The following is a 27,969-nucleotide window of genomic DNA, read 5'->3' as shown; positions in this document are numbered from 1 at the left end:
CTCAAAATAGCTTCAGTTCTCCTCAACTCACTTATGGTCTGGCCTGCCGGTAAATATGACAATGTGACCCAATGCCTCTCTGACCTTTGGCCAACCATGCCCTGGCCTCCCTGTGTCTTTGGGGTGAGAAGTCCTCAGGACTGAGGGAGATGCTCAGTCAGAGCCCATGGCCATCCCCACACCTGCCCCCATTTAGACCTTGCTCCTAGTACCAAACACCCCGGAATCTCTGCCCAAATGGCCAAAACCTACTTCCAGGGCCTATGTGGGCCTGTTCATGTGGTCCACCCCATCCAGGGTGGCTCGTGCAGCCCGTGGCCAAGCGGTGGCTGCTTGGAGCTCGGGCAGTGGACAGAACCTGGAGGTGTAGGAACATGCAGGTGAGTGGGAACAGGGTGCCAGGCCCCGACCTGGGACCACCTGTCCCTGTGCTGTCACATTCTGGCCCGAGGAGTCTGAGACTCTCAAGTCACGTGTGGCCTTTCAGACTGTTATGAAGGTACATTTGTGAGGGCAGGAGGCTAAGACGTGTTTTATTTTTAGCAACTTGTTGGCTTGACTAACAGCTTTTAAATATTTAGATGCATAGGAAGGTGGGTCTTTATTTGACTCCAGCCCTGTTCCTACAAACCTGTGATGAGACTAAGGTTTGCCTGGCTCCGATGGTCTCCAAATCTTTTCTTTGTTAGGTCGGGCTTTTCCAATGCTCTTGTTTCTGAAGATTCTACTGATAGGGAGAGATTTAATGGTTTTTTTTTTTGTTTGTTTTGTTTTTGTTTTAATATTTGATGTCTCATCACAGGGATTTAAGCCATCTGTTGGCTGAAGCTATGGTATTTCGGGAGGATACAAGCAGCCACAATTAAGTAGGAATTTAATTAAATTTAACATAAAGTTAAATTAGACGTATATGCAAAGGGCAGTAGCACTTCACTTATCCAGAGGCGAGCTGCACAGCAGCCTCGGTTATTTAGAACAAGGTCAGGAACCAGAAAGGAGCAAAAATAAACCCAAACCAAAAACAAATGAGGAAACAAACAACCATCTCAAAACAAAACAAGTCTGTTCACAGCCAAGGTGTGCCACAGAATTCATTCCTTACACTTGATGTTTACTGATAGGCAAGTGCCACCTTAGGACCTTTCCTCAGAGCCAATTAACTTTTTATTTATTTATTTGTTTGTTTATTTGTTTGTTTGTTTATTTGCTGGTGCAAAAGGAAAGAGGTTTATTCAGGTGCTGCATAACCTGGGAGAATGGTGGACTGAAAACTGTGGGCATCACCAAAAGTTAAGAAAAATTTAAAAGTGGGAAGTATCTAGTATTGGTGAACCTGTGGGGCAACGGGGATTTCCCCACTGCTGCTGGGAGAATAATCACACAGGCAGCACCTTGTACAGCTGAGCATGTGCAGAATCCTGGACCCAGCAGTTCTGCTTCTAAGGATATGTAGAGAGAGCCCTTCCTTGCACATGGTCATGGGAGACAGGGGCCTGAAAACTCATGGCAGCACTGTTTGTAATAATATTTAAATTCCTCAAACGTCCATCAGACAGTAGAACGAATAAATGCATGATGGTATACTGGAATTGGTTCCCGGTTTCTCATGGTGAAGAAGAAGACTTTAAATTAGCATATTGAGAGAATTGGCATCCATATTGGATTGCCACGTGTTTCCCTTCCCCCCACATCCTGCTTTGGGAGAAGATTTCAGTAACAGATCTGGCCGCATATCTTTTCTTTTTTTTTGTTTTTTTTGTTTTTTTTTTAATAAATATATATTTTATTGATTTTGTACAGAGAGGAAGGGAGAGAGATAGAGAGTTAGAAACATCGATGAGAGAGAGTCATCGATCAGCTGCCTCTTGCACACCCCCCACTGGGGATATGCCCGCAACCAAGGTACATGCCCTTGACCGGAATCGAACCCGGGACCTTTCAGTCCCCAAGCCGACGCTCTATCCATTGAGCCAAACCGGTTTCGGCCACATATCTTTTCATGTTCAATAGATAAAAGACAGATCTTAAATGTTTCCCTTTTTTGAATTCCAAAGTAATTACTAGCACTTAAGCTTATTTTTGCTTAAATTTGCATTTCCCAGCAAGTTCTTCTATAATTTTTTTTTCTTCTATAATTTTTAAACAAAACTTTAAGTAATCTCATTGCAGGAGAGCAGATTGCTCTGCCCTCTCCTGCCACCTTTGAATTTCTCTGCACTAAAGGCAATTTCAGCAGCTGGGTTTCATTTCTTATTACAGATTTTAGATTCCAAATACAAATTAAAATTTTAATTTGAACAAGAAACCATATTAAAGATGACCACAGAACTCTTTTTCCAGCCTGATTTTAAAAAGTACCTTTTGATATACTAATTTCTTTATAATTTTGCCTTTTGACCAAATTTCCCCCCATAATAATCTGATGTAAACACAAAGAATCACTCACGCACTTGCAGATCCAAGGGGTTCTGAAGCTGACATGGGCTCTACGCACAGTGAACTTGACCATCCGCTCAGGTGAATCCTTCTTTCTCCAGAAGCATTCCACTGATGGTGCTGTAAGGGTTCAGGTCCAGTCCCTGTTTGGGCACCATAATTGTTGGTGTCCCTCGTTAGGGGGTCATAATGGCAGGGTTCTTTTCCTAGCCTTACAAAGGGTTCAGTATTCTGGAGAAAGGGGCTCCGCATAGATTATTAAGAAGGAGTCCAAGTCGAAAGATATTTTTGAAAGGCATTGGGGATCAGAGGAGCTTCAGCTAAAGGAAACTGAAGACTCCCTCCTTGACTAGGACCTGTGCTTTTATTCTAACACAATTTGTCCCAAGGCAAGGTGGAAATATAAGCTTCAAAGGGTAAGGTATCAAAGGGTAGAGTACAGAAGCATTATCAGTTTGGGGAATAGCCTACAGCTGTTCAGGTGTTTGACCAACAGGAGGCAATAAAATGCCCTGAGCTGTCTGGCAGTTAACAATCCTATTCAGGTTTGGGGGAAGTGCCGTTCAGCTGTTTCCAACAGGTAAACTACACGTGAGGCTCACCCTTGTTGAGTCCCCCAAGTCCCATCAACCTTTTGATGGAACTCGTGTAATTATTACATGCTAGAATTGGTTCCCAGCAATGGTATATAGTCTACGATGGATATTATACAGCAGAGAACAGAACAAACTATTGCCACACAATGGCAGCATGGATGAACCTAAAAACCACAATATTCGCCAAAACCGGTTTGGCTCAGTGGTAGAGCGTCGGTCTGCGGACTGAAAGGTCCCAGGTTCGATTCCGGTCAAGAGCATGTACCTGGGTTGCGGGCACATCCCCAGTAGGGGGTGTGCAAGAGGCAGCTAGTCGATGTTTCTCTCTCATCGACATTTCTAGCTCTCTATCTCTCTCCCTTCCTCTCTGTAAAAAATCAATAAAAAAAACACACAAAAAACCACAATATTCAACAAAAGGAACTAGTCACAACAAAACACATAGTAGGATTCAATGTATTTAAAGTCCAGGAACAGGAAAAACTGATTATATTGTTTGGAGCTACAGTCAAATATAGTAAAACAATTAAGAAAAGCAAAGACAGGATTACCATATAAATTGGTGCATAGGTTACCTCTGGCAGGAAAGAGGGATTCTTATGGTACCATCGTAATATTTTTTCTCCTTATCTGGGTGATGGTTCTGTTGATATTTACTTGATTTATAGCCTTTTAAGCTGTGCATGGATGTTTTATTTATATACGTATTTCACCAACAATATTTTTAAAAGAAGGGAGAAAAAAAAGCAAGAGCCAGGTTTGGTCTAATTTACTCTGTTTAAGAAAGCAAGACAGTGTTTAATAACATTAATTTGAAACATTTCCACCAATAGCCATGAAAAGAAAAACAGTTTTGGGCACGTGGAGGGCTCACTTTCAGTGATCCGGAAAGTTTTCATTTGTATGTGACAGTTGCTCAGCTCTTTCTCAGCTACTACGGCAATGACCCGAGTCCAGTCGCTTTACAAATGAATTTCTGAATTGGTTGAGAAAGAGGAGCCTTAGGGGGAGTTCCTTGGAGGCACAGAGCATCTTGGCCAACCTTTTGACCTCCCTCCCTCTGGCTGCCTTCCCCTGGGCATCCGCTGGGAGCCCATTACAAATGCGGAATCTCAGGCCCCACCTCAGACCTACTGAGTCCGACTCTGCACAGTAGCAAGGTCCTCAGGGGCTCCCATGGTCCATAGAAGTGTGAGACTTACTGCTCAAGTCCAGACCAGGACCAGGACTAAATACTCAGCTCTTTGTCATTTCAGGGAAAAGCTGCCTTTGAACAGGCCCAAGGTGGACCCTCCTTGTACTGAACTTTATGCGGCAGTGGGTCGTGCTCAGAAAAACTCAAATTCACTCATTCATTCATTCATTCATTCAATATTCGGACTACTCACATTCTATGTTTGATATGGTCTAGCTCTTAATATTTATTGAGCTTTTATTACATGCCAGGCAAAATGCAAGATATAGGGCAAAACCAGCCTTGGCTGCTGCCCCATAGAGCACAAGTCTACCAGAAGAGATGGTCATATATTTTCAATTCACACAAATAGATATCAAATCACTACTGTGGTAATAGTGACAAGGTGGAAATCCCTGGTGCATGGACTGTCCTTGAGTTGACATATTTCAGGGTGGGTGTTGGTCAGAAGAGGCATCTCTGAGGAAGTGTGGCTGGAACTACATTTCCAAGGGTGAGGTTGAGAATTCCAGGCAGGTGCCAAGGTCTCCTGTAAAGGATTCCATGGAAGGTGGAGACCTCCCAGACTGCAGGGCCCAGCCGGCCAGGTCTAGAGTCTCTCCTCTCCCCAATGACCTTGCCTGCAGGGCAGCTGAGCTTGCTCAAAGCAGCTCCCCAGTTTTCTACTCCCCCAATAGCTCTGTGTTCAAAAAGGCTGTCCATGCCAAAACTGGTTTGGTTCAGTGGATAGAGAGTCGGCCTGTGGACTGAAAGGTCCCGGGTTCGATTCCGGGCAAGGGCATGTACCTTGGTTGCGGGCACATCCCCAGTGGGAGGTGTGCAGGAGGCAGCTGATCTATGTTTCTGTCTCATCGATGTTTCTAACTCTCTATCCCTCTTCCTTCCTCTCTGTAAAAAAAAAAATTAATAAAAAATATATAAACAAACAAACAATAACAACAACAACAAAAAAACAAGGAGACCTCACAGTTGGTTCTGCTCCTTTCTCTTCTTCTTCCTGCCTGGAATTGAGCTGTGATGCTTGCAGCTGCAGTAGCCACATTTTTGTTTGTTTGTTTGTTGTTGTTGTTTTTGTTTTTTTAGGGCCACCAAAAATTTTGGTTGTCTCCTCCCCCCCAAAATTGGGAGAGAGATAGTAGCCATGTTTTAACCATGAAAGACCAACAGAATCAAGGAGACAATAGTCCTCCCATTGCTGAGCCACAGAACTAGAGTCAATGGCTTCTTATCTCTTATCCTTCTCAGTTGAGGAAACGAAAGCCTGTTTAGTTCATTGGTAGATGGTTTTCTATTACTTGTAGTAGATGGCATGCCAGCAGGGGTGTAGGGTGAAGGGGAAAATAGTGGGGAGAGACGTTTTGCCAAAGAAGGAAGTTAACATTTGTTGAGCACCTACATGTTCCTGGTTGTTGCTTTATATTCATGACATTTAACTCACAATCTATCCAAGTAGAGTTATTCGGTCTTTATACAGACTTTAAGCATTATGACCCCATATTACAGACATGGAAACTGAGGCTTCGGAGGTGCTCAATATTCAAGGTCAAGCAGGAAGGACTCAAACCCAAATCTGGTGGACTTTAAGGTTGAATTATAGTTTTGGGTGTTTCTCACCTGACCCCTCAAATATTTTCCTCCCAGCCCCCCAAACTCCCAAGGAGCCCAAATATTCCCTATTAAGAGATTTATTCTTTGAGACGGAAAGCATTTTGATTTTTAAGAGTCTCCATTAAAATACAAACGCCTCTGGGAAGTATTAATCCCCTAAACCTTATTTTATAGCCTAAGAGTAGGGGGTGTAGAGGGTGGGGTTAATGGAGCAGTCCTGTGGGAGGGCCAGAAGGAGGGCCTCAGGGCAGGGAGGAGAGGGGCAGATTGAAAGTATTTAATTGGCCCACTGCCTCTTTCCCTGGGGCCTTGATCAGTCCAAGGTTAGCTCCCTACCTGATTTCCCAGGGGCCTTAAGGCTGAGCATTTCCAGCAGCTACTCTGGGAGGGCAATTATCCTCAGAGCATCTTCATCCCCTACCCTCCTCCCAAATACAGACTCTTAAGGCTGCAGTGCTGAGTGGGGAGACGGAGAGGCAGGGCCACATGCTCTCTCTTAATCACCAGACACAACTTCTGAGGCTTAGAGAGCCCGGTCCTTCCAAGGCAGATCTGACCTGTGGTGTGTGCACATGTGGGGTGGTGGTGGGTGGGGAGAGGGTTCAAGTCCTTGGCCCTGGGTTGTCAGGGCAACCCCTCCTTGAGCCAATCTCATGGTGATCTGGGTGTTTCTGAAGGCAGGCTGATAACTTCCTGGCTGACAGCCTCCATTTAAGCTGAGCTCGGAGACCCTCTAGAATTAGGGGCCGTTGCATTTCTGGCTTTGACACCTTAGGCTTCCTGCACTCAACCTCAAGAATCAATATTTTTATTTCTGTCTCAGGGCGGAAGTCTCTTTGCTGACCTGCAGGAATGAATCGGCCCCTTGACGCTCTGAGTCGGGGCCTGAAGGCAGGTGACAGATATCCCCTGAATGTAGAAGGAGTATTCCATGGGCTGCCCTTCACCGTCTCCCTTCCCCCCACTTCGGTCCTGGATCCGCATTGACTGCTCTCGTTCCTGTATGTTTCCCAGGACGGGGGATGCAGGTTTTGGGACAGGGACTGAGGAGTAGGTCATCAGCATGCCAGCTGTTGTGATAAGCATGTTCCACGCCTCATTTTCCCTCTGTGCAGCCACATCAGGCACAGAGCAGGGCTCTGAGAGCCTGGGAGGGTCAGTGGCTTGCCCAGGGTCACGGAGCCGGCTGTGGCAGAACTGGGTTTGAGCCCAGTTATCTGAGTGTGGGGCTGGCACCGCTAGCGCTCTGCCTCTCGGCCTGGGTCCTGTGAGCAGACAGCGGGGAAGCAGGGTACAGGATGAGTTGTAGAAACGTAGCTGAAAGATGAAACAGAGGGGCCGGAGTCAGGGATGCCAGAACACAGGCTTTATTGGAGGAGAATACCGCTGCCGGCTGCCTTCCAGAGGGGAAAGAGCAGGAGGGCCGGGGTGCAGGCACCTTAAGGGGAGGAAAGAGAAAGGACGGGGCTTAGGCCAATCAGCACACGTTGATTGGTGATTTCATGTAAGGCAGATGATTGGGGACCCAGGGATTTAGGAACTGGGGGCTTAGGTATTTGGCAGGTGCTGGTTGGTGGTTCAATGTACAGTCCATATAAGGTGCCTGGTTAGGTGCTCAGGAATGTCCAGCTGCAGTGGAGTTTACGTCTTTTCCGTCCATCAGTTGGAGGAAGGGAGGATCTATCAGTAGCCAGAGGACATACAGCCAGGAGAGAGGCCTCCAACCCTACCATACTGAGTGGCATGCTTTGAGCAAGAAGCACACTTGTCAGGATTTAATTATCTGGAATAAATATCAGCCTCCCCCTAAAAAGTTCAAATTTGGCTTAGAATAGCAACACAGTGATTTCCGGTCTTTTTGGATTTGCAATTCTCTGTTTTTGGTGGTGGCTGTTTCTTTTGTCTTTGTAAATATCCCTTTTGTAAAAGGATATGTATCTGTGATATGAAATTCAACTAAAACATGTTTGCTTTGAAGTCTTCATGGAGACCCCTTAAAGGTAACCGGAGATGCCTAAGGATGTTACCTGAAATCAGTGGAGCAGGTTACCAGATGCGTCCACTGTGAACACAGGTCCAGCTGAACACTGGAGTTGTGTGCACTCTTGTGTTTGCATGTCGCTGTTCAACAAAAATCCCCTGAAGTATTAGAAAAGTAAAGGAGTGAGCGCTGTCTGAGCAGTGTGCATGTGAGAACGAGGGTTCGTGGTCCCCGTGTTTGTTTTTTGGTGGAGCTGATGGGCTCTAGTTCGCGTCCTCACAGATAGCTCTCGTACCCCTGTGAGCAGCTTTCTCATGGCAGCTTCTGGGGGTCTTGTGTATGTGCCCTTTAGCTTTCAGAGGCTCACCATGTAGGGGTCGCACAAGTGGAGTGTGAAGACCTCAGTGTCTGTGGGCACGCTCACCTGTGAGGGAGAGAGGCTGGCCGACAATTCTGTTTTGTTTTTGTTTGTTTGTTTTTTAATTTACACGCAGCTCCAACACGTGCTAGCTGTGTGACCCTGGGTGAGTCCCTTAATCCTTCTGATCCATGGTTTCCTCATTCACAGGCAGGGAATGCTAATACGGTCCTTGTCATAGATTTGCATAAGGAAGGATTACATAGGATAATGGGTGAATGGCTTCTCCCAGGATTTAGTACACAGTAAACAGCAATGCAATGTATGGAATCAGAATGTCTGGGGATGGGGCTTAGGCATCCAATTTAAAAAATATATATATTTTTTATTGATTTCAGAGAGGAAGGAAGAGGGAGAGAAAGATAGAGACGTCCATGATGAGAGAGAATCATTGGTTGGCTACCTTCTGCAAATCCCTAACGGGATCGAGCCCACAACCCCAGCATGTGCCCTTGACCAGAATCGAACCTGGGATCTTTCAGTTCGCAGGCTGATGCTCTATCCACTGAGCCAAACCGGCTAAGGCTAGGCATCCAATTTTTAACAAGCTCCATAGGGGATGATGACAAGGTTAAGAATTACACCCTGATCTGGCCTCTGCCCCCACTATTGCACCATAGAATATCTAGAATGTTCTTCTCTCCCTCCCTCACAGATTAGAGAAGTCAGAGGGGCCTCCCTTTGGAAAGGGTGCCTGGAGGCTAGAGGACAGTCATTCCTCCCTCCCTCCCTCTTTCCTTCCCTCCCACACGCATTTGCTAAATGTGTGCCAGGATGGTGTGGGGGAGGGGCAGACAGGTGGCCAGGTGTGACTCCTGTCCTTGGGGAGTTAACTGCTCTCAAAGGAAATTGCCCCATGGAATGCACTCGGTGAAGGAGTGCTGAACTCTTAAAAAACACTGTATTGTAAAACTCAGCAATAAGAAAAGGAACAACCCTATTAAAAAATAGGCAAAAGAGATGAACAGACACCTCACCAAAGAGGATATGCAGATGACAAATAAGCATAGGAAAAGTGCCCCATATCCTATGTCATCAGGAAATTGCAAATTAAAGCAACAATGAGATCCCACTATACACCTATTAGAAGGGCCCGAATCCAGAACACTGGTGGCAGCAAATGCTGAGGAGGACACCGGGAACAGGAACTCACTCACTGCTGGTGGGAATTGCAAGTAGTATAGTTGACCTTGGCCAAAAAGGGGTCTCTGAGCCACTTTGGAAGACAGTGGGCTGGTTTCTTACAAGGTAAACATAGTCTTACCATACGACACAGCAATTGTGCTCCCTGGCATTTACCCAAATGAGTCGAAAACTTATGTCCACACAAGAGCCTGCATGAGAATGTTTGTAGCAGCTTTATTCCAAAAACTTGGTCGTACCCGAGACATCCTTCAGTAGCTGAATGGGTAAATAAACTGTGGTACATCCAGACAATGGGGTATTATTCAATGTTACATACCATATGATTCCAACCCTATGATATTCTTGAAAAGGCAAAATTATGGAGGGAGTAAAAAGGGCAGTGGTTACCAGGGGTGAGGAGGGAAGAGTCTGTGGAGCACAGAGAAGTTGTAGGGCAGTGAAACTATTCTGTTCTGTGCGATACTACAATGGGGATACATGCTCTTATACATTTTTCCAAACCCATAGAATGTAGAACACAAGAAGTAAACCCTAAGAAAACTGGACACTGCATGATAATGATGTATTAATGTAGATTCATCAGCTGTCACAAATGTTCCACCTTGGTGGGGATGTTGATAGTAGAGAAAGCTGTGTGTGGGGGGTGGGGATATATAGGAAATCTTTGTACCTTCTCCTCAATTTTGCCGTGAATCTAAAACTGTTTTTTGTTTTAAATTAAGTGTATTAAAAAAACAAAACAAAAAAAACCAAAAAACAAAAACAAGCCGAAACCGGTTTGGCTCAGTGGATAGAGCGTCGGTCTGCGGACTGAGGGGTCCAGGGTTTGATTCCGGTCAAGGACATGTACCTTGGTTGGAGGCACATACCCAGTAGGGGATGTGCAAGAGGCAGCTGATGGATGTTTCTCTCATCATCGATGTTTCTAACTCTCTATCCCTCTGTCTTTCTCTCTGTGAAAACTCAATAAAATATATATTTAAATAAAATAAAATAAAAAACAACAGACAGCCAAAACTGGTTTGGCTCAGTGGATAGAGCGTCGGTCTGCGGACTGAGGGGTCCCAGGTTTGATTCCGGTCAAGGGCATGAACAATGGTTGCGGGCACATCCCCGGTAGGGGTTGTGCAGGAGGCAGCTGGTCGATGTTTCTCTCTCATCGATGTTTCTATTAATAGCTCTCTATTCCTCTCCATTCCTCTCTGTGGAAAATCAATAAAATATATATTTTAAAAAACAACACAAAAAAACACACACAAATAAAATGCCTCAGTTTCCTCATCTATAAAATTTGGATAATAATAATGCCTGCTTCATGGGGTTTTGTGAGGATTAAGTTAATTAACAAATACAAAGCATTTAGCACAGTGCTTGGCATATAGTAAGCACTCAACCAGTACTAGCTATTCAAAGAGTAAACCTTTTAAAGAGCTGATTCCAATTGATTGGCTGTCACTACCCTTTGGCCATAGCGATCCCTTGCACTCGGATAGACAATCAGATGCCTGATGGGATGGGATGATTTCCTTTCTCTCTGCGTTGGGGTAGATCTTTGCAGAGCCAGAGCTTTCAAGCCCACACACGTTCCAAGGCTTAGAGGAAGTGCCTCTTAATGGACCATGCCAGTGGATCAGGCAGGGAAAACAGAGCTCAATCCATGTCTCATTTTCCTGAATGACTTGGCAGATCTGCCAGTCCCCATTCTTTCCTTCACCAGCATTGTTTGTTTCCGATGTCACTCTGGCGAAGAAAGCTCTGTGCTGGATTAAACTAAGATTGGTGTTCAAGGGTAAGGTGATCTAAACATCTTTTGATCCTAGCAACTAGCCTTGAACATCATGGCCTCTGAGAGAGTAGTTGAGAACCACTGATAAACTTCGACACTTTTTTTTTTTTTTTTTTGGTACTTAAGTGCATTTAATACTTATTGGAGTTCTTCCAAATAGATCTAATGGCATAGTTGTGTTTGGAATGTATACATATACATATTAATTCAAGTAGTTTACATTGCAATTTAGGATTTTTTTTAAAAAAGGATACATACTTTTTTAGGTCCTAAGACTAATAAAAGACCCTTTTATTAGGATTAGTTTTGGTGTTATACATTCTGCTGTATATATTGTTTTCAGATGAAGAATTATTAACATAGCCCTAACTGGTTTGGCTCAGTGGACAGAGCATTGGCCTTTGGAATGAAGGGGTCCCGGGTTCGATTTTGGTCAAGGGCATGTACCTTGGTTGCCAGCTCCATCCCCAGAAGGGGGCATGTAGGAGGCAGCAGATCGATGTTTCTCTCTCACCGATGTTTCTAACTCTATCCCTCTCCCTGCTTCTCTGTGAAATCAATAAAAAATATTTTTTAAAAAGAATTATTAACATAAGAACAAGTACTACAGTGGACCTTGGCCAAAAAAGGGTCACTGAGCCACAGCCTGTAAAGACCAAGGAGGGAGTGTCTCCAAAAGGCAATGGCAAACACTTTCCCTTCCCTACAAGATCTATGTGTGTCGCCGGGACCGGTTTGGCTCAGTGGATAGAGCGTCGGCCTGCAGACTGAAAGGTCCAGGGTTCGATTCCGGGCAAGGGCATGTACCTTGGTTGCGGGCACATCCCCAGTGGGGGGTGTGCAGGAGGCAGCTGATCAATGATTCTCTGTCATCGATGTTTCTAACTCTCTATTACTCTCTCTTCCTCTCTGTGAAAAATCAATAAAATATATTTAAAAAAATAAAAATAAAAAATATATATTTAAAAAAAGATCTATGTGTGTCGCCCCACTTTCATTGCTAATGACAACTGTGAGAGAGAGGACGTCCTATAGTGTGAGAGGTGAAAGTCCGCTCAGGCTTGCATGAACATTAAGTTACCTCACCTGACCCGCTGCAGCCTTGTTACATCAATTTGAGACTCTCAGAGGCCAAAGTCCCCCTCAAGGCTTTTCAGTTGGTAAGAGGCATAACTTGGACTCAGCTCTTTCGATTCAAAGCCATATTCAATCCTTTACATTTTAACACTTTCTCCTGTGGCGGTGACCTGGCCGCTGGAGTAGGTTATCTATCACTACTTGCACATCTCACAGTCCACCTCCTCCTTCCCGGCAGACAGAGTCTTAATTCATTTAGTTCAGGTACCTCTGTGGATTCTAAGCAACTAATCTAATCACAATCCTCTGAGCACCCTCGTCAGGGATTGGCTTGGAGATGGACACATGACTACGTCTGGCCAATGACATGCCAGGAGAGATCTAAGGAAGAGGTTTCTTTGACCTTAAAAAGTGAAAATGGGCTGAGACTGATTTGGCTCAGTAGATAGAGCATCAGCCTGTGGGCTGAAAGGTCCCAGGTTCCGTTCTGGTCAAGTTGGTTGCAGGCTCATCCCCGGTAGGGGGTGTGCAGGAGACAGCTGATCGATGTTTCTCTCTCATCAATGTTTCTAACTCTCTCTCCCTTCTCTCTCTCTGTAAAAAAATCAATTATATATATATATATATATATATATATATATATATTAAGTGAATATGGAAGAAACTGTCTTCACTAGAGCAGAGCTCCTGGAATAGCTTTTCATTCAACATCATTTTACCACATTGTTGATGAGATGCCACAGGAACTTACTTACCTCTTGTTTATATTGATCGGTGTATGGTAAAATTGGTTTTGTTAGTCATGATTTCCCTTAAAGTTGCAGAACCTCCCCACATTAAGTGAGGACTTAACTGTATTTCTATCAGACTCATTTTATTTTGATTCTTACTTTATTGCTCCTGGTCCTCTTTTAAAGAGCACCTGGCTAGCGGCCTTTGACTCTGGGCCTGTGAGCTTTGGCTCATCTCTGAGGCACCGAGGCTGTTCTGCAGTTTGATGGCACTTGGCTGCCCTTCCACACAGCAGGGAGAGTTGCTCATGGAGAGGGAGCAGCTGCCCTGCTGGTTGTGCCCGAGTGGCTGACCCGATGGTAATGTTTGTGGACTCAGGCCTCCCAGTTGCTCTCGGAGAAGGAGGAAAGCCAAGCCCCAGACCACATGCTCCATTACTAGCAGTGAGCTTTCTTCATGAGACCATGGTTACCAAGTCCTCTTTGAGAGACCCAATCCCTAATGAGAAACCTCCAAGAACCAGAAAGTAAGTTTCACACATGGATATCGACCCCTAAATTCTTAGGACCCTGGCCAGCTCCCCAAAAGGGTTCAGTAAATCTTAATAGAAAGGGTAATGATTACAGAACATTTCTACATCCAGAGTGAATCTTATATTGCTTTGCTGTACTCTTTTGTCAACCCAGTGAAGAAGGTAAGAAAGGGATGGTCATGTGACACTGGAAAATGGCCTTATACTTACACAATCCTACCCAGACCCTGGGTGAAGTACATCATATGTGGTCTCATTTAGTCTTCATCATGACCTATTACTCTCTATTACTCTCTCTTCCTCTCTGTGAAAAATCAATAAAATATATTTAAAAAAATAAAAATAAAAAATATATATTTTTTTAAAAAAAGATCTATGTGTGTCGCCCCACTTTCATTGCTAATGACAACTGTGAGAGAGAGGACGTCCTATAGTGTGGGAGGTGAAAGTCCGCTCAGGCTTGCATGAACATTAAGTTACCTCACCTGACCCGCTGCAGCCTTGCAGTAGGAATTCCTATTTTCATTAAAAACATTTTTTTCATTGATTTCAGAGAGGAAGGGAGAGAGAGAGAGGGAGAGAGAGGGAGAGAGAGAGAGAAAGAGAAAAAGAGAGTGAGAGAGAGAGAGAGAGAGAGAGAGAAGAGAGAGAGAAGAGAGAGAGAGAGAAGCATCAATGATGAGAGAGAGTCATTGATCAGATGCCTCCTGCATACCCCACACCAGGGATTGAGCCTACAATCCAGGCATGTGCCCTGATTGGGAATCTATAACTATGACCTCCAAACCATGATCTCCTGGTTCATAGGTCAATACTCAACCACTGAGCCACACCAGCCGGGCCCTATCTTCACTTTTCTAAGAGTGTAATGAATCTCAGAGAAGAGACTAAGTTGTGGAGCTGGGATTTGAATCTAGCCCCTGTGCCCACATCACATGATATTTCTGGGTCTCAATTTCCTTAGGTGGAAAATAAAAGGGTTGCAAAATGGGCTCTCTGAGGTCAATTGTATAATAGTTCAAACGCAATGACTCTATGAACAGTATCCTCTGCCATTAAAAGATGGGATAGAAGCATGGAAATGATTATGGTCTGGGGCCACAGAAGAGACGAGAGGTAGGTGAGCCCAGCTCAAAGCCAGGCCTCTGGGCTCCCTTCTCATTGCCCGAGCAGTGGACAGTTGGAATGGCTCCCGCATTAGGGAACTGAGATCAACATGTTGCACAGCCAGTTGGCTTCAGCGCCTTGTCTAGTTAGCTCCGGGCAGTCTTCAGTGCTGCCAGTACCTTGTCTCTTTTTAAAAGTTCCAGCCTCTCCTCCCAGGCAAGCAGCAGCCTGAGACGCTGACCCAGGCTGGGTTCCAGGAGCCATGGCTGGACACCTTGTCAGGGGCAAATCCAAACTCTAGCGTCCAACAGCTCTCTCCCCACGCCCTTACTCATGCTAAGTGCGGCTCTCAGTGCTTTTCAGGCAGTAACTGCTTGTATATCTGTGTATTTACATGGTTAGAATATCCCTCTGGGTTGGGTAGTATCACACCCTCTCCATTTTAAAGACGATGAAATGGAGCCTAGAGAGGTTAAGTAACTTGCCCAAGGCCACACAGCTAGTACGCATCAGAAACAGGATGTAAACAGGGAACATCTGGTTCCAGAGTCCACACTCTTTATTGCTAGGCTCAATTGCCCGGCTTGATGTGTTCACCTTAGAAGACCAGGCAACTAGATGGAAGTTGTGTATAGGATGACGGATGACCACCTGAGACACCCCCCCCCCCCCCCCCCCCCCCGCATGGAGAACAGGTCTGGGACAGTTAGGGCTGGACAGTGGAGTCTGAGAAGACCCCCTGCCACACTGGAACTTGGCCTGATGGGCAGAAGGAGCATGTAAGTCTCAGAAAAGCTTTATGAAGGACACCTGCCCCTTTGCCCGTGAGTAGGTCAGGTCTTGGACGCCAAGCTGACTTGAATATGGTTCCTGACAAGTTGACAAAGGTTGGTTCTGATGGTTTTCCTCCCTGCCTCATAACACACCCTTTCCTTCTCTTTTGCACCCTTGTAATTGTTTAGTCACCGAAGCTCCGGGCCAGCCTGGTCCAGGATTGTATCGCCGCGGCCCTGCACATATAGTTAAGCAAATATTTGTTGAATGAACAGTATGAGTGAAAGTCCGGCCCTGAGGTCTAAAGTAGACTTTCCGCCAGAGCTCTTGAATGGGAGGGCCCACAAATAACAAGTTGGCATTTGAGGAAGTATTTGAAAGGAAGGGCAGGCTTTAAAAAGGAGGAAGGAGAGGATTAGGGAGGTGTATTTAAGAGATAGAGAAACACTGGTGGAGAGGCAAGGGGAGGGGAAATGTGGGCATAAAACCTGAAAGGGAGCCTGTGCAACTGGCCAGACTTCCAAAGAAGCCCTTGTCCAAGCCGGGCAGGGCACCGGTCTTCCTAGAGTTCCTGAGGCTCCCCGAGATGCCTTCTAATTGTAAGCATTTTATTCTCATTGCCCAAGGACAGCAGGTTCTGAGCGTAGGAAACTTCCCTGGCCCTTGGCGGGAGTGTCTGTGGGCTGGGCCTGGGGCTCCCCTAGCCCAGGTACTGAGCTGGAACTGTGGGACCCTCTGGAAGGCACGGAGGAGCCAACCTAAGGCAGAGTGCTTACAAAAGCAGGTGTCAAAACCTGGCCTAGACTGCCCGGGCCTGGAAGAGCTTCCCTTAGGAGTGAACATTCCAGCCCTCCCCCACCCACCCAGGCTGCACAACAGCCCAGTCATAGGGCCCCCTGGCTGCTTCCCACACCTCTCTCTACCACACCACCAAGATTGCTGAGTGCAAAAGGAAACGGCCACCTCCCGCAGAAAACCTGAGGGACTTTTTCCCTCCCTTCAATAAACATTGGCTGAAATAACTTTTTTATTGGCGGTTGTTTTAAAACACGTCGCCTAAAGAGAGCCCTGAGAATTAATCCCATCATAACTTTTGTTCGGCTCGATCTGTGTCATCAATGTGGGCTTCAATTTCCTCATCTATAAAACACGGCCCCTCTCTGATGTTAGCATTCCACCGGTGTGCACTGCACAATGAGCGCCTGAGCATTGCCTTCTGCTCAGCATCTGTTCAACCAATATTCGTTACGTGCCAAGAGCCCAGACTGTTTTTGACATTATTGGAGATTTAAAAAAAAATAAAAAAATTTCTGGCCCCTGACCATCGTTTATTTAAGTACCCATTGAGAGCCAACCATAAGCTCAGTATCTGGTAGGTGTGATAGGAGTTTTAGAAACCTACGACATTGTCCCTAATCTTTCAGGTAATCCCAAGCACCACAGAATGACATATGTGAATAAACAGGACAGTTTAAAATAGCATACAATTCGTGTTAGGTGGGCAGGGAAGTGCTACGTAAGGTGTGAAGAGGGAGAGATCACTGAGGGTTTGACAGATCTAAGAAGAGCCACATGACAGTAGGGCTTGAGTTGGCTGAAATGTAATGTTGATGGTGATGATGAATACAGCCCAATTTATTGAACTCTTTAAAAATATATATATATATATATGTTTTATTGAATTTTTACAGAGAGGAAGGGAGAGGGACAGAGAGCTAGAAACATTGATGAGAGAGAAACATCGATCAGCTGCCTCCTGCACATCCCCCACCGGGAACGTGCCTGCAACCAATGTACATGCCTCTGACTGGAATCGAACTTGAGACCGTTGAGTCTGCAGGCCAACGCTCTATCCACTGAGCCAAACCTTACCATGTGGTAGGTATTCATATGGTGCTTTATAAGTATCACATTTAATTATAACTTTTTATTTATTGATTTGAGGGGGGGGAAAGAGAGTGAAAGAGAGAGAGAAAAAGAGAGAGAATATTGATTTGTTGCTCCACTTATTTATGCATTCATTGGTTGATTCTTGTGTATGCCCTTACTTGTGATGGATCCCACAACTGTGGCATATGGGGATGATGCTCTAACCAACTGAGTTACCCGGTTACCTGGCCAGGGCCTCTAAGTATCCCATTCAATCCTCACATCAACTCTCTAATGTAGGCACTATTAATATTATTCCCATTTAACAGAAGAGGAAACTGAGGTCCAAATGTTTTATCTAAGTATCTGACCATTCCATCATAACACCTTCTGGGAGTGAAGGGACAGGGATTAAGAAGAAAGGAAAGAGTGGAAAGGATCTTTAATCCCTCCAGAATCAACATTGTGGAGGTGCTAGATGAAACCATCTTTGTAGCACAATTTCTATGTTTTCAGGTTAAATTCCCTCTTTTAATATAGTCAGGCCTCTTGCATATACACCCCTAAGGTTACAATGTACCTTCCAGATCAGAATAAATAAACATCTTTGTAGCATAATGTTCATTTTCAGATTAATTCCTTCTTTTTTTATTTTTTTAATTCTCATCCCAGGATATTTGTCCATTGATTTTTAGAGAGAGTGGAAGGGAGAGAGACAGAGAAAAACATCGATGTATGAGATACACATTAATTGGTTGCCTCTTAACATGCACCCCAATCAGGGCTGGGAAACCTGCAACCACAGTACTTGCCTTGATTGGCATTGAACCCAGGACCATTCACTCCATGGACCGATGCTCTATCCACTGAGCAACCTGGCTAGGGCTAAATTTCCTCTTTTAATAATAATCTCAAGCCTCTCAAATATACATCCCTAAAGTTACACTGTACCTTCTAGATCTGAATAAATGCAATAGACTCATCTCAGATCTTACTTCCCTGTTATATTTGACCATATTGACAACTTATTTTGGCTTCCATGGCGGTGGGCAAGCTCACTCCCTTGTTCAGGGCAATCGGATTTGAAGAGCCTTGATGTTCTCCAAGTCCATGTCTGTGCCTACCTTTCTTCTATCTTCTTTGTCTTCTCTGATTTCTCCAGCTTACTCATTGTCAGCATCTCCTAAGACTGAGTCCTAGACCAGCTTCTGTTCACTCATTCATTAACTCAACATTTATTTATTAATTATGAAATATTTGAAATTTAACACACCTAAGAATCATCTTCGATCTGAAGGAGTTTGGTGATTCTATCTGCACTCCTGGTGTCAGCTTCAGGGAGCACCTGCGTGTGGATGGCTTACCCAGTGACACCCCCAACATGGGGCTTTCCTCTCCTCCCCAGGTGTTTTTAGGACTAATTTTGACACATAATATTCTGGAAGCAGAATGCATTAGGCTTTCCCTAGATCACTCAAGTCCTCCTTTCCCCATTTTTATGAATATCATCCGTCTTCCCGGGCCTCTTGTCTGTCACCCTTTATGGGCAGGGATAATAACTTTTTTGCTTTGCCTTCTCAAATGGGGGGGGGGGGGCGGTTACACACACACATGGTCCGTGACTCATAGAAAACATTTAAACAAGGCTGTCTGACTAAATTATTCAAACAACTGAACCTTGAGCTTCGAGAAGGCAGCTCAGTGCAGTCCTGTATTTAGTTTCAGATGGTTGAGTGGCACTTGATGGATGAGGCAAGAATAGCAAGCAGATAAAATTCTACGGTGTCAGTTCAGCAGTCCTGTACAAGATTGACTTCGGGCCATTTCATTCATGTGTTCTTTGGCCTTCTTTTGGTGGCAAGTGTCAGAAAACGTAACCCATCTTAGCAGAGAGAGAAAGGGGATGTATTGACTCCATCACTGTGAAGTCCAAAGACCAATTCAACATGTGCATTAGGTCCAGAAACTCAGATGGTTATCTCATGGCTGATTCTCCCTTTACGTGTCTTAGATCTCTATTCCTCTGTGTATTAGTTACATTCTCAGTCAGATGACAGGAAAAATGGCGGTGGACAGACACAAACTACATTCTAGAAAAGGTGTTTTAAAGGTAGATTGCTACCCAGCCTGTGTGGCTCAGTGTTTGAGCATAGACCAGGAGGTCACAGTTCGATTCCTGGTCAGGCCATATGCCCAGGTTGCAGGCTTAATCCCCAGTGTGGGGTGTGGAGGAGGCAGCCAATCAATGATACTCTCTCATCATTGATGTTTCTATCTCTCCCTCACCCTCTCTGAAATAAATTAAAAAATATATTTTAAAAAAAGGAAGATTGCTCCCCTCTTTCTTAATATTCACATATCAAATCTTAAGGAAGACTGTGATTGGCTCTGTTTGGGTCATGAGTCAATCCTTTAACCAATCACTGTAGCTTTGGAAATGGACTAACTACTCTAATTGGCCATTTTAGGCCATACACCCACACTTGGTTGGGGATGATGGGACACCAGGATTGGCACCTCTCCAGAGTCACAGGGAGAGGGTGAGTAATGGTTCTTCAAAGAAAGAAATACTAAAAACCCCCCACAAAAAACAAAACCCAAAATAAAAACAAAAATAAACAAACAGCAATAACAACAACAACAAAAACCCAAAAAGAAATACTGAGAACATACATCCACCACACTCCTCCTTTCCTTGGCCCAGCATTTTGACCAGAGAATGAACTATCTCTTCACCTTCCCAAGACTTACTGTGTTAGGAGATTAAAGATACTGGGCTTTCCTCAGCGATGGCTGCATTTCTATGGGTGCTGACTTACTACTAAACCTTTAGACATGTTGCCTGTTGTTTAATAAAATTCTCATTGGTGGCTATTGAAAGAGATGTCCTCTCATTCCCAACTTACACATTTTCTTCTCAAATAGTTCAGCCATATATATGTTAAGCTTTAAACTAGACGCCCCCATCCCCCACCCCCCAAATCACTACCATGCCACTTCTCTTCTCATGTAGTCTGGCTTTGATTTTTTTTCCAAGAGGCTCATTTACCCTGATCTCTCCTGGTAGGTGTTTGATCAAGCAAGGGAAGAGCAGGAGGAAAAAAACCATTGTAAACAGGTCTGCGCCATTTGCAGGAAATGTAACAGCTAGCCTCAGCGTTTTGTTGGCTCTTATGATACCATCTGCCTTTCACCTATGAATTCTCTAAAGTATTATTATTTTAAAGTTAGCAAATCAACTGTTTTAACTCAGTGGAACACCAAGGACACCTGGAAGACTGATAACAACATTGGCTTTATCTGTATCAGAGGCTGTAAAATCAGATGCTGCTAGGGGCTAAGAAATGTCCTGGCAGGCCTGGTGGAGACTGGGTCAAACTGGAGGTCAATTTCCATCTCAAGAGAGCAGCTTCCAGTGGGCTGTAGCTCATTGTTGTCATCAGCTAGTATGTGCTGTGTCAGATATTAATTGTTCACGAATACATGGTTCCCTTATACATGGCTCCCTTCTCCTGCATGGAACACCAGAGGACTGTCTTTGCCTCTTTGAAATGAAGGATAGCCATGTGACTTGCTTTGGCCAATGAAATGTAAGCTAAAGTGACATGTATCACTCTTGGAGGCAACATTTAACTGCTGGTGCCTGGCCCTCTGTACTTCTCCCTATTTCTCCTCCATTGTGACCATGGCTACATAGGGTGGTATGGAGGTGCAATACTGAGCCATCACCTGTAGGGCAGCCATCCTGGGCATCAATCACTTTGATCCAAGGTTGTCTCATGTTAAGCCCCTGAGTTTTGAGGACACTTGCAACTTCAGCATAACCTATCCTAACTTGACTATGGCATGTTACCTGACTGATTGTTTTCAAGAGAAATTAGAAATTTAGATTTCTGTGAGAAATCTTTGGGAAAAAAAAAAAAAAAATATATATATATATATATATATATATATATATATATATATATATATATGAATTTAAGGTTGAACTGCCAATGCCAAATTCAGCCTGCCAACTATAGTCTGCAGTTTTGGGTCTGCCCAGTTTGAGTAGAGAAGGGATCAATTAATGAATGATTTTTCTTTGTGCAGCAATCCTACCTAGACTGCTACAGTCTTTTATAGTCGATGTCACATACTAGCTCTTAGTTACTCCTTGTCTTGCTCTTCATTAGTGTTCAGGCCATTCTTTCTAACGAGGCAAGAGGTGGGGACCAGTGAGGGATCATGTCTTAAACTTATGTACCTCACAGGCATATAAAAGCGCTCTAAAAAATTAGTATAAAGACTGGTTAATTACTCAGAACTATCATTTCCTCCTTTGATAATGGAGGAACACATCTCTAGGGAATTAATTATTTTATCTTGCTGGTGCATATTTTCCTGTTTGCAAAGAGCTTGGGATTCATCAATGTCTATTAAGCTTTAAAATGTAATTGTCGCCGTAGCTGGTTTGGCTCAGTAGGTAGAATGTTGGCCTGCGGACGGAAGGGTCCTGGTTTTGATTCTGGTCAAGGATATGTACCTGGGTTGCAGGCTCCTCCCCAGCCCAGGCCCTGGTTGGGGTGCTTGCAGGAGGCAACCAATAGATGTGTCTCTCTAACATCAGTGTTTTTGTCTTTCCCTCTCTCTCTTCTACTCTCTCTAAATATCAATGGAAAAATATCTTTGGGTGAGGATAAAAAAAAATAATAATAAAGTTTCAACTTTAAAAAAATGCAATTGTCTAAATAAGTCAGAAATACAAAGTCCAATGTATTAACCAGGTCTTCTCTAGTTGCAAGTAATAGGAAAGCTAAATTCACATTGCCTTAGGTAAGATCTAGTTTACTGGTTCCTAGAACTAAAACCTCCAGAGGTGGAGAGTTCAGGCACAGGTTCAGGAGCTCAGACAATGCTATCTGTAGCCCTCTTTCCCTCATTGCTTGGCTCTCCTCTTCTTTGCATGAGCGTCAGCCTCAGTGGACTCCCTCCATGTGGTAGCTTCTGGCAATTTCAGGTCTAGTTTCTGGCTGCTTCTCTTCCTGGCAGATCCACAAAATTCCTAGTCTCCCTGGACTAATTTGGGATACTTGGCAATCTCTGACCAGACCACTGGCCAGGAATGGGTGTATTAATCAGGGCTTTTCTAGTTGCAAAGGGATAGGAAACCTAAGTTCAAACAGCCCGAGTCTGGGTCACTTGTCCATCCCTACGAGCCAGTGGTAGAGGAGCTCCATCCAAGCAAAGCAGGGAGACGCAGGCCAATGTCTCCATAAATGGGCCCACTTATGGCCTCGCCCTCCAGCCACTTCCAGGGGCAATGGCCATGGAGAGGGGCCGGGTGGGGGCAATGTGGTAGAAGCTATGTTTATATAGCATTTATATTCCTGCCGAAGCCGGTTTGGCTCAGTGGTAGAGCGCCGGTCTGCGGACTGAAGGGTCCCGGGTTCGATTCCGGTCAAGGGCATGTACATTGGTTGCGGGCACATCCCCAGTAGGGGGTGTGCAGGAGGCAGCTGGTCAATGTTTCTCTCTCATCGACGTTTCTAGCTTTCTATCTCTCTCCCTTCCTCTCTGTAAAAAATCAAAAAAAATATATTATATAGCGTTTATATTCCTTAACAGGAATCAAAACTGAAAACCATCCGCACCAAATAATGGAGGAGACGGGATGGATAAAACAGGGAAATGGAGGGGGCTAGTAACCCCCAAGTCACCCCTTGGTGCCATCCCTGTAGCATATTTAATTTGTGGGGGAAGCAAGGGCCTAGGCGGACTACCAGTGGCCCAGCTACATGCAAAACAATCCCTGGAAAGGACTTGCTCTAACCACATAGACTAATTATTAGTCCCCACACATGGATCAGGTCAGTATTTCCAAAGTCCTAGACAAAGATGCATAAGGGAACACTGTTCCTATTCAGTGTTTTCTTCCATATAAATGTCCAGACCTCCGACTGATGGGGGAAACATCATAAGGCAGTTTCACAGGACCCAGCTTCCATCTTCGTGCTGCAGCAGAGGGGCAGTTGGCCTTTCAGATGCCGAGAGCCATGTTCGTCCACAGAACTATCACATGACTACTCATTTTGCATGGTAGATTCTTTCAGGGCCTTTCTTTTTTTTCAAAGAAATTTATTTTTTAAAATATATTTTATTGACTTTTTTACAAAGAGGAAGGGAGAGGGATAGAGAGTTAGAAACATCGATGACCAGCCTGCAACAAGATACATGCCGCTGACAGGAATCAAACCCGGGACCCTTTAGTCCACAGCCCAACGCTCTATCCACTGAGTCAAACTGGTCAGGGCCCTTACTTTCTTTTACTTACTAACTTCAATGCTTTGAGTGAAGGTGAAAACGGCCAGGCAATGTCATGGGGATGTGATCTGCCTTCCCAGTCCTCTTGCCCCCCTGCAGGATTTCCCTGCACGGGGGAGAGAAGGAAAAGAACGCGTCGCTGTACTTGCATTGCAGAGACATGCTCACTTAGTTTTGCTTACTGCTCCCATCTGTCTCAAGCACTGTTGTTTCTTTCACTCTGAACATCTGCGCTCCAAGAAGGCATGAACTTTTTCTTTCACTTCCTTTCTTCTTCGGGTGATGACCTGACCTCACTCTTTTGAGAAGGAGCCCGGCAGTCACTGCGTATAAACAGTCACCCCTCTCTGGCTTCCACAGAAAGGTAGGGGTTGGCGGAGCCCGCAGGGCGTCTGGAGGTAGGAGATGCCAACCAAGGTGCCAAGGTCTCAGGTGCCACACGTGTGCTTGAGTTCTCTGGGCTTTATATCCTGGAGGGCATCATGGGACACACATGTCCTCTGGAGTCTCCCTGAACCGTCTACCACTCTGGGAAGATGCAAGGTGGGCGTCGAGTTGGCCATGGAAGTTGTCATGGGGAAGAAGGCCGTTTGCAGAGGGAGGAGGGCTGGGTATGCTCTCTGCCCCTGAGAGGAAAGGAGAAGCTGATGGAGCGGGACAAAAAGCCCACGTCAAGCAGCGCTGGCCACCCAGAAAGAGAAAGCAGCGGAGGGCAGGCCTCCTGCAGCCAACTACCGCGGGCTTAGGGCACGTATGGTGGCCAGGTGGGCTGGTGGGTGGGGTCGAGGCGCCCACATGCCTTCATCTCCTGCTCATCCTGCTCCCTGGGAAGAGAAAGCCGGCTTGCGAGATCACTTCCTCCCTCAGTCGCGAAGCGTCCGAGGATGAGAATGTGCTGAAGAAATGCTCTCTCTCGGGCTGGCCAAGAGCGCTGAGGATCCAGGAAGATGGTTCACCCGGACTGCGAACGCTTCAGGGGGCTTTCGGCTGGTCCTGCTGCCGCCGCCGCCTCCTTTCTCCGTCTTGGGTCTCGGGTGGCCCCCGGCGCTGCGCGCGGGGCGGGCGTGGGGGATGCTCTTACATAACCGCCCGCCGCGTCCCGCTTCCTCGCGCGCTCCGGAGCCGCGGGGAGGGAGCGCCCGGGACGGCGATGGAGCCGCAGCCGGTGCCGCGGGGCCGAGGCGGCCCCGGCGGGGAGAGCGGCCCGATCTGACGCGGGAGGAGGGCGCGCGAGGCGGCGGCGGGGGAGGTGAAGGTCAGTGGGTGTGAAGCACCGGATCCACACCCCCTCCTCCCTCCCCTGTCCCCTCCTTCCCTTCCTCTCCGTCCCCCTCTGACGTCTGGAGCTGGCAGCTCGGCGGGTTCCGCATTCCCGACCCCTCCCCGCCGCCCCGGGGCCGCTATATAGCCGGGGCTGATGCAACCCGTCCCGCCGCCCGCCACAGCCCGCGGGAGGGACGCTCGGCGGCCGCGACGGGAGGCGCTGGCGGCGGTGGACGCTGCAGCGGCGGCGGCGGCGGCGGGGCTGGCGCCGCGGCGGCTCCCGGGCCGGGACGGGCCTGGGCACCGGGCGGAGCTCGGCGGCCGGGCGGCAGCGGCGCTGAGCGGGCACGGCGCCTGCAGCCGGGCCCCGGCCCCGGGGACGCCGCCTCCGCCCGCGGCTTCTGCACGGTGGGTGCGCGCGCGAGCGCGGGGGGCGCCCGGGCCGGCGGGGCGGGCGGGCGGGGCGCGCCGGGCACCTGGGACGCCCGCCTCCGCGCGGGCGGAGCGCGCCGAGCTCCGGAACCCGGCGCCCTGCGCGCGGGGAGGCTCCCGCAGCCCCGGCGGAGGTCGCTGCAGCCCGGGCCGTTCCCGAGAAGCCGCCTGGAAGCCGTGGGGCGTCCCCTTTGGTTCCCGCCCTGGGACGGGAGGCTCAGTCCGCTCCCAGGCAGCCGGGCTCTCTCTCCGCCTCCCTCCAGCGCCCTTCTCCCCGTGCGTTTGCCCACAGGCGCCCGCCTCGGGCGGCCGGCGGGGAAGGCGGGTGAGTGGGGAGAACACTGCCTGGGGGAGACGGGCCTGGGGGTGCAGATGGGAGGGGGAAAGGCCAGGGACTTGCAGGGTTCTTGGGTGTGCGTGGGGAGGATGACAGGGACCGGCTGGCAAGTGTGCCGCCCCCACCCCCTGGGAGGGTGGAAGCGTGCCTCCCTGAGGACTGGAGAAGGCCCGGGCCTCTCTCCATCCAATGAGAAGTGCTTCTCTGGGGGCATTGCTCCCGGGTCCTGGGATGGAATGAGGCTTAGGGGGCGGCCCGGGTCCGCTCTGCGCTCCCTGGGAGGGCTCCTCAGCCAGGTTACATAAGGAGGCAAGCCCGCTCCCTCTGGGGAACCAGCCCCTTCTCTCCTGACCAGCCCGGTGTAGAAGGCTCTCTGAGCTCCTCCCCTCTAAAGGAGGCTGAGGGATTGGGTCTGAAGGCCAGGACCCCAGACCCTAGGAGGCCCGGGAACGGGGAGGTCTTGGTTCTTGTGCTGGGATGGATGGGCCATGCGTGCGGCTGGAAATGCAAAGGCTGGTGGAAGGAAATTAACTCACCCTTTGGGCCAGCTCCACTTGCAAGGTTGCCTGATCCTGGCCCGGTGTGCAGTCCTCCCTACTGGCATCGAGGGCATTGGGCATGGGGCTGCGTCCTGACCACATGTGCTTAATGCAGATGAACCCAGGCCTGTCACTCAAAAAAGGGCATGCAGACCCAGGGTGCGTGCAGCCAAGTGGGTGGGCTCTCCTCAGGTTTGGGAGCATCAGAGATAGAAGCTTTGAGCCACGACCGGTGCCTGCTTGGTCCTGTAAGGCCTTGCTACAAATTGTGTTCACATATCATCTCCCCAATCTCCCGATCCTAAAGGTTTTTTTTTTTTTTTTTTTTTTTTTTTTTTTTTAAACACACCTCCCCTTGCTTTCATCTTTCCAGCAAATCTGGCTGCAGCTTGGATGGCTGCCTGATCTTCCTCTGCAGGTTTCTAGGGGAGAGTTTAGCCCAGTATCAGGTGTGAGAGTGGCTCTGATTAACCCGAGGACCTGGGAAGAGAAGCAAGGTCTATTCTCGTGCCTCTGGCTGGCTAAGGTTTTGCCTTGTTTAAAACCGGGAGGACGGATTTCTCAAAGGCTCTTCTGTTCCCCTTCTACGTTGGCTTTGGTTCAGAGCTGCAGGCAGCTCCAGAATCTTCCTGAAGAGCCGGGTGCCGTGAGCTTTGAAAGGCTGCTGGAAGGCATGGGCGTGGAGGCCTCTGACTTTTCTCCTGCGTTGTTTGCAGCCCTGTCTAAGGAGCCATGGGGATAAGTGGTAACGGTGTCCCCTAGGGGCTTTGGACATGGATCTCCTCACTCACTCACTCACTCACTCACTCACTCGCTCACTGCTTAGCTTTTTGCAGCCCCCAGCGTCTGTCTCCCCCACCTGTTTGCAATCTGTGTGGGCATCTTTTTAAACCTGCAGAACCCTTGGCAGAAGGAGAAGGCTAGGCTCTCCAGGCCTTGTTTGTCGTGTGGGTCAGCCTGTGTTGCAACGGGCTGTCTCTCTCACAAGTGTTTCTGTTTCCAGCTCTGCTCTGGAAGAGAGGGGTCAGTGCAGGCTCAGGTTGGCCCGCTCTGTATTCATTCAGCCCCAGCTCAGCTTGAGCAATCGGAGCCAGGGCTGAGGGCAAGCAACATTCTTCTCTGCTTTTTTCTGCTGCAGGATGCAGTTTGCTTTTTTTCCATGCGAATGAATTATGCTTGAAACCGAAATGGGAGGAAGAGAAAAATAGAGTGAGTGTGTATGAATATGTGTGTGTGCGCGCGTGCACACACGTGCATACCTATATAGGCAGGGGGAGAGCAGCAGACACATTATTTTTCCATTTTCCTTTAATTAAGGCTCTGTGGAGGTGTGTTTGAAAACAGAGGGTCTCCTATGCCTTTGAGGAGGGTGAGAACACTGTTTTGGCTGCGTCCTGGGCCATATGCAGCGTATGGTGGCCAATGAAACGGGGCCTGGCTCTCTCTGTTGCTTGTCTTGGCAGTCGGTTCCGTGGCTTGTGTTACCAGCTCTGGAACTTACGGGCTGCCAAGCTCCGTGTGCCTGTGTGTGTGTATGTGTGTGTGTACTCTGGTGCGTGCGTGTGGTTTGGCCTCTCGGAGCTCAGCGGAGACAAATGCTGTAGCGACCCAGGTTGGAATTTCAGCCTGTGTTTCTTTACGCTCGCTGCTGGCTGTGGGAGGCCCGGCCAGAGCCCACCGCTCTGGGGCTTTTTTTAAGCCTGTTTTCTTGCGGCAGCCCTTGGGATTCCGGCTGAGGAGCTTCGTTTCCAAAGCTTCAGCAGGGCCGGTGGCGTTTTTAAAAAAGGGCCAACGGATTTATCGCACACCCTGCGTGTATGACTGTGCAGTGTTATCAT

At 47.3% G+C, this 27,969-nt stretch overlaps 1 long non-coding RNA gene across 1 annotated transcript; it reads right to left on the bottom strand.

The window, feature by feature from the left end:
- Window positions 1-3,807: 3,807 nt before the first annotated feature.
- Window positions 3,808-26,613, bottom strand: LOC123651967. Its single transcript, XR_006740996.1, has 2 exons — window positions 26,129-26,613; window positions 3,808-4,008 (listed from the first exon to the last, which is right to left on the bottom strand). It is a non-coding gene; the product is annotated as an uncharacterized LOC123651967 (long non-coding RNA).
- Window positions 26,614-27,969: the final 1,356 nt, after the last annotated feature.

The sequence above is a fragment of the Pipistrellus kuhlii genome, unplaced genomic scaffold, assembly GCF_014108245.1.
Source record: "Pipistrellus kuhlii isolate mPipKuh1 unplaced genomic scaffold, mPipKuh1.p scaffold_m20_p_1, whole genome shotgun sequence".
NCBI classification, from domain to species: Eukaryota; Metazoa; Chordata; class Mammalia; order Chiroptera; family Vespertilionidae; genus Pipistrellus; species Pipistrellus kuhlii.
This window is presented reverse-complemented; position numbering and strand designations above follow the sequence as displayed.